Source organism: Rhopalosiphum maidis, chromosome 1 (genome assembly GCF_003676215.2).
Source record: "Rhopalosiphum maidis isolate BTI-1 chromosome 1, ASM367621v3, whole genome shotgun sequence".
NCBI lineage: Eukaryota > Metazoa > Arthropoda > Insecta > Hemiptera > Aphididae > Rhopalosiphum > Rhopalosiphum maidis.
In genome coordinates, this window is record NC_040877.1 from 24,232,088 (window position 1) to 24,239,810 (window position 7,723).

The following is a 7,723-nucleotide window of genomic DNA, read 5'->3' on the forward strand; positions in this document are numbered from 1 at the left end:
CTGGGACCGTATCGATGGCAGCGCACCCGGCGCGACTTACTGCCATGCGCCGTGCCTCCGAAATATATTTAAGGGTTGCGCGATGGCGTAGCGGTGGGGTGGTTTACGCAAACTCAAAGGCCATTTACATCGGCTTCCGTTGGCGGGTGGGTGCACTCCACGAACGCGCGTTAAAATAGCATTTACGCGAATGCATTATGTATAGGTATACCCACGTGACTCGCTATACTACTACCTATGTATAATAATATATACATGTCGCAATAATATTGTCGTATAACTTGCAGTGGGTATATGTATAATTGCGGTGACTAGCGCTCGAGTTTGGGGAAGAATAACAAACATTATAAGGGGGCGCACACACGTGTATTGAAACGTTGCGTACCCGAATGTTTGATGTCTTAAATGTATAATAATTTGGAATAATAATTAGGAGAAATATGCTGAAATGATACTAGGAAAATAAAGGTACTACTGTCATTGCGGGTACGTAAGTGCAGCCGGACGGTTTTTCATTACGATCAGAATAAAATTGAATTTAAAGCGAAACAATAGAGATAAATTATTCTATGGGTATTGAGCACTTAAAAATTAATAATAATATAGCTTGGTAAAATAAAAAAGTATTTTAGTTTAAACTTTTGATAAAAAATTGAAAAAGGTACGAAGTATATTGTTATTAAAGTTGTAGGTATACATCACTGTATAGTAAAGGTGTACTTAAAATAAGTTGGTCATTTTATCTATACTGTCTATTTTTGGTAAATCTATTCAAATCGCGATATTTTTTAAAATCTTTTTCGTGTATATTTATTATTTATACAGTTTAATAAGATTTTAAGTGGAATGAGATTTAACACTATATCTGTAATTGATAAATTTAATAATGTTAGTATTTATTTATTGACAACACTGATAATTAGTAGGCGGTGTACCTATTTTTAAAGTATATATTAATAAGTAGACAAGTGTTTTTATACTTATAAAGTTATAACTTTTTGTACCTAAATATAAGATTTTAACAAGTTATTTAATTGCATATTATGTAATTTTATATTAGATATATTATTGTTAATGTTAATATAGTGCAGGTAATATATCAATTTTATATATCATAGGTAGATATTTTATTTTTAGTTGAAAAGTATTTAAACGATCTAAAAACTATTAACTTACCCTAATATTTTAATTTTTTTTTTTAGTACGAAATACGAATACGCCAGTTATACAAATATCTAGATTTATCTTTTCTCAATATATAGTGTATATCAGTGGTTCTTAATCTTTTTAGTATCGCGGCTCAAATTCACCCCGAAAAATCTTTGAAACATGGTTTCACTTTTCAAAAAGTAGTTATATAAAACAAAATTTGTATTATATAAATATGTATAAATTTGTATTATACATATTTAATATTTATTTTAGTAATTTATAGGTTTATAATCAATTTATTTTTATAAATGTACTTTTAATAATGAGGTGTATGCGAAATGTGTGCTTGTTTTCTGTTATGGTTAATAACAACATTGACATCATAATTCAAAAAATTGTTCGCGATCCACTAAAAATTGACTGACGACCCACACTTAGAGAAACGCTGGTGTGTATATAGTACCCTAGTTATTAAACTCCACATAACTTTGAAAATATAAGGTAAGTACCTAACTACTATCTCGATATGACAGTAAACTATTAATTTACAATTAAATAGGTATAGACTATAGATCTAAATGCTTACAAATTATTGAAGTCTAAAAGGAAAAAGACTTTTTAAAGTTTAAATATTCTATGTTATTTTTTTTTTTTTTTTTAGTCCATTTTCCAATAATCAATTTATATTGACACGCCAATTACTATAGTAACGTATTTTTATGAACATAGATAATTTTAGTACACAATCCATTGTATAACATCTATGTTAGGATAACTGTTAATTGTTTATATTTTAATAATAATAACCTATTTTCACATAAAATAGTAATATACCAATTAATAAAAAAAATTGTTTATTAAATATAATGTTATTTTGTTAACCGTTTTTCCTTACAGATTGTAGTGATTGTATACTGAAATTTATGTTTGTATTTAAAAATCTACTAAGTTAAATAATTGTTTTTATATTTACTTTTATTATATACATAATGTTGGAATAATTATTTATTAGATAGTTGGTTATAAGTTATAATATTATCATTTATCATTCAAGTATTGATTGCAAAATATGTTAGCTTAAGCATAAATTAAAATACCTACATAATATTTTCGGAGTTTAATAATAAAATATTAATATTATTTGTATAATTAATTAATAATAAAATAAACTCATAAAATATATAATTTTATAACTTTGAGTTTGTATGATTCAATATTGTAATATTGTATTAACTTATATTCGATACTTTTACATTGGTTATACAACAGACTATACTTTATTCTATAATCAATGCTACTATGTACCTAATACAATATTATATATTATAAATAGCCACACGAGGTAGGTAATTAATTAAATATTAAAATTGCTTGTAGATCAAATACAAATGATTCAGTTTTTTAGTAATTTAATAATTATTATAGTTTAAAATTTGTGTATGGTCTCTAGTCTCCCTCATTGTATTTGAGTTATATATCAATTTTGATTGCATTTTCAGTTTTGTTTCCTGTACCAAATTCTATATAATATATTTAATTTAAAGTACCTATATTCTAATTGTTATGGTTAAAGCTTTAACATTTATTTATTGAATTTAATTTATATAATATGTATTTCATTATAGTTAATTAGTGAAAAATTATTGGATTGATTTATAGTATTAATTATAATCATTATAAATTTTATTTATAACAGTAAACTAAATATTTATAATAACATGGTTATTGGAATATTGTATTATTTTTACTAACGTTATATTTAAATGAAATAATAATAATAATAATAATTAATTTATCATTTTGAAATGTTCTCATTTTTTTAGTAATTTAAGTATTATTATATATTACTATGATATATTATGTTATACTGATAAATACAATAATCATTACTCTTAACTTACTCATATTAGCTTATTGAAAACATTTATATTTTATAGTATCTATAATAATTTAGAAACATTGACTATAGATTTATATATTTTTACAATATCCCAATATTTAAATAAATTTCGTTCTATTAGGTATAAAACTCTTTTTTAATTAACATTTAAACTAAACTCGTCTAATATTCATTTGAATTAATAAAAATCAATATTATTTTAAAATATAATTATTATAAATGTTTATCTTATAAGTCATTATGGTATACCTACTTTCTATATATTTTTATTTTTGATTTAATTTATAATATCGCACAATTGTTGTGTGTTAATAGTTCAGAATTCCCTACAAATGCATTTTGGTCAGATAATTTTAATTTTAATTTTCATTTTAAAGTTCGAAGTCTCAGTACATTTTTTTAGTTTCAATATAACAGAAATGTATTTCAATATTTTGTACAGGGAAACAAATATTTATCTATTATTATTTAGAAGCTGTTTCAAATTTATAATTATACTAAATATTATATTCAATAGTAAGTTAACGCATCAATTGTTTAAGGTCATTATAAGTGAATTAAAAATAAAAACTATTAGAATTACCCTGGAAACTAGATATTACATACAAGGTAACATAATTAAATCACAAAAAAAAATCATAGTTAATTAGAAAACATTATTAATAATAATTATATTTATCCACGAAAATAAATTCCAAGTATAGAAACCTACGAATTAATTGTCAGTTTTACAAATGTGTATTATATGTAAGAAATAAAATCATTAAAATATTTTATAAGTATAGTAAATAATATTAGATAGATAAAGTATTTGATAAATGTAATAAATTAATAAATCTAAATTTTGAATTAAATTTCCTGCAGACATAAGAGCTTTTGACTGGGGTGTATAACATTTATTTTGAATTAATACACGAAGGGCAAAATATTGATTTAATTTTTAATTTATATTTTATTATTTGTTAATTTCTTTATTGTATTTCGTTTTGTATGGTTTATATTATTATTATTCAAGTAATGTTAAAAAATGTATTTTTATGTATATTTCTGTTTACTTTTTACTGTATTTTAATAACCCTAGGAAATTCAGTTAAATAATAAGTCACAGGAGAATTGGACAGTTAAGTATAGAAGTAGCAATATAAAAGACAACCGAATTTGAGTCAGTGAGTGTTGGTTAAGAGTTGATGGGAGCAGTCGCAGAGACTAGAAGCGAGAGCCATTTCAATAAAAAGTAATGTAATTAGATATTAGGACAATTTTTAAACCAAGTATTGCTATATAAATAAATTATAAAATCTTCTTAATAGGTGTTAAGTTGTATTATTGTTATTTACTAATATTATTATTAGGTATCTAGTTGAATTGTTATATTATAATGTATATGGTACATTACTAGTGGCAGAGCTACTGTACCGTGTTGAGGTCGATTTTAAGCCTCGACAAATAATTAGAAACTTTGTACTGTGTACAAGAGAGGATACCATAGACAAGAAAACGTTACACATGCATACCTTCATAAATAGTACATTATACACTATTGTTTTTTTATATATATAATATAGCTTAATCTACGTGTAAAATAATCAAAACTGAATTTTATATATAATGTAAGCCCTATAGAATTCTGAAAAGTTTTCTTCGAAAGATTAAAAAACTATAATTACGATATACATGCATAATTTAACTTGATATTGTAGTATTTACTATTTACAGTGTAATTTCAATTTATGGTTCAATGGTTCAATAATCGTTTGGTGAAATGAAGCAATCGGCGTTAAATGTTTTATAGATGGTAGGCCAACCATACAGTCGATCTGTGTATAATATTGTTTTTGAAAATAAACTATGATTGCATAAGACTGTGCGGTTTCCATGAAGTCTTTTGTTACCATTTTAATGACTATTTAATCATTACGTATACACATCCAATACAGTAAAAATATTTCACTTTACAAATGATTATTATTTTTAGGCATGATGAATGTGTAAAAATGTAAAATATACTAAACTTAGACACTCTATATGGTAGGTCTTAATAATGCTTTTGACATGTTTGGAAACGTTCTTTATGTTCAAATTTGTTGTACAAATTACCTGTTATGTTATGACGGTAAGTATAAGATTATAAAATGTAAATAAAAATATTATTTGCGTAGTGTTTATACTGTATTCAATAACTAGCTATGATATTATCGGGATAATTTGCCAAAAAAAAAAAATTCTATATAATAGCGAAATTTTAATTCTTATTTATTTTGTTAGCATCTAAACGTTTGGTCATAACCAAATAAGCCTTAACCTTGTTCTTAAAAACAGACATTTTTAAAGACCTATCAAGGATGTATATTATAATATTCGTTATTACCTATTCATCAGGTATCACTATCAGTTATAGTTGTACATTTAATTATGTATAAAATATACCATTGTTCTAATAATCCTGGTTTAATGTCGTTTTGCAATTAGTTACAACCTTTTTGATAGCTTATAATCACTTTTTAGTACTTTACCTATACGTTTTCAAGTCTTAATGTACATACTACATTTTATCACACTATTACTGTTTATTTTTTACAGTGTATATTCTACATATTATTATACACTACGTATTATACCCACGTAGTTTTTAATTGCACACGCGTAAATACCTATGAAATAAAAAGGTTGTATGTTTCGTCCTATGAAAAATAACTTTTTATTCAAGTCAAATTTGAATTTTCTTTTTTTATCTTTATACTTATGTTTCTTTTGTAGGTTTTTGAGACATCATTCATTCACGAAATAAAATATATACGTTGTATAGCAATTAAACATGCCAAGTATATCCCCGTATACTTATTATTTACCCGTTAGAGCAGAAAAACTCATTGGATTTACTGCGATTATTCATCATCATCATTATTTCAAAAAGCTAGAATATAATCTGATTTTATTGTATGATGCGTTATAATCTCGTTTTAACTTTCTAGTTTCTACTTTCTGATCCTCTGTGAATTCTGATAATATATAAGGTATAAGAATAACAAATATGAATAATCCAAATGCCAATGAAAAATTCTAATGAAAAGTGCTCACGCTTGAAAGTAATTAAATCAACTTAAGCAAGAGCTATAAATTAAACTTGGAAAAATGATTAACAGCTTGGACTTACGTTAGGTATTTAAAGTTAAGAATTATACTGATATAATATTTATCTCAAGAAATAGTTATTATTTATTTATACATATTATGTTGTTTATTTAATTTTTAATTTGTTTTGTATTCATGAACTTTAAATTATTTTTTTTTTTTTACTGATAATGAGTAAGAAATTGGTAATTAGGTAAATGTAATAAATGTTTGAAACGTTTTTCAATTTTTCTAAATAGTGGTGGAGTTTATAATATTGTAATTTATAATAGTCTAGTACAAATAACTATAGCTGTCTCTCAGTCCACTAATTACCTCAGTTGTAACAGGTCCATGGGACCATAGATAATGTAGTACTTTCTCAATATGGCGATAGCCTTAATGAAGCTATAAAATATGTTAATATAAATATATAAACAAATATTAAGGAAATTTGATTTTGTCAAAAACTGGTTTTACATAAAATTTTTTGTTTTTTAAATATTATTAAGAAAAGTACTTAATATAATTTCTTTATTTTTTACCCCACCACTAGGGGCGTTCTAAGCATTTTCACTGTTCCAAAAAGTGATGACAGAGGACACACACACAAAAAAATTCACATATCATTGTAAATGTAAAACCAATACATTCATTGCTATGCTCAGAATCTAAAATATAAGGTGGATTATACGTAACAACAAAAAACACGATGTAGAGCTCACATAACAAAAACACACAATCAAATATGTATGTAAATAATTAACTATCACTGAAAAAAATTTTGGTGGTAATAACAATAATATAATATTGTTAAGGGTCAACAATGAGAATCTTGTTGCGAGGAATATTTTCTTGTAAGATAATCAATGTTTTTGACATAATTTTGATTTTATGATAATTATAATACAATTTTCAATATTGTCTTGTGAACTCTAAATAACCACCAACGGCTCATTGTCTGCGTTATCCTCTCGTATTTTATGATTGCGCTTTGCAAGTTGCACTCATCGTCGTTCATTTTTAATGTTTTGACTTAATTTATGTTAGAAGTTTTTGGTTTACAATGTGTCGTAATGTTGTTATAAAATTAAAACTACTGGTTAATTATTAATGTAATCAAAACCAATTACATTATATAGAAAAAAAATTATAATAATTTATAATTCAGCGTTTTTTTAAAATTATTGTTATATTTCATATTGACATGGTAATTTTCCTAAAATAGCTGTAAAATAATGAGAGTATAACGCCTGTTAGACCGGCAAATTAAATTACTACTGTGTAGACTCTCAGTATGTATTTAACAATTGCAGGCTCAAACAAATAGCTACTTTATTTTTTATTTATTAATACCATTTTTGATATACAGTACATACAATTATATTATATTATTTACTGTTTACGCGCATACACACATATTTGTTATACCGATATAAATTTATAATTTTATAATTTATAATTTTTTTTCCAAATAGTAGCGAGTTTCAAAAATTTGAAAACTGTTATTTAAATAAATAATTATAAAAGAAATACGCAGTTAAAATATTAAAAAAAATT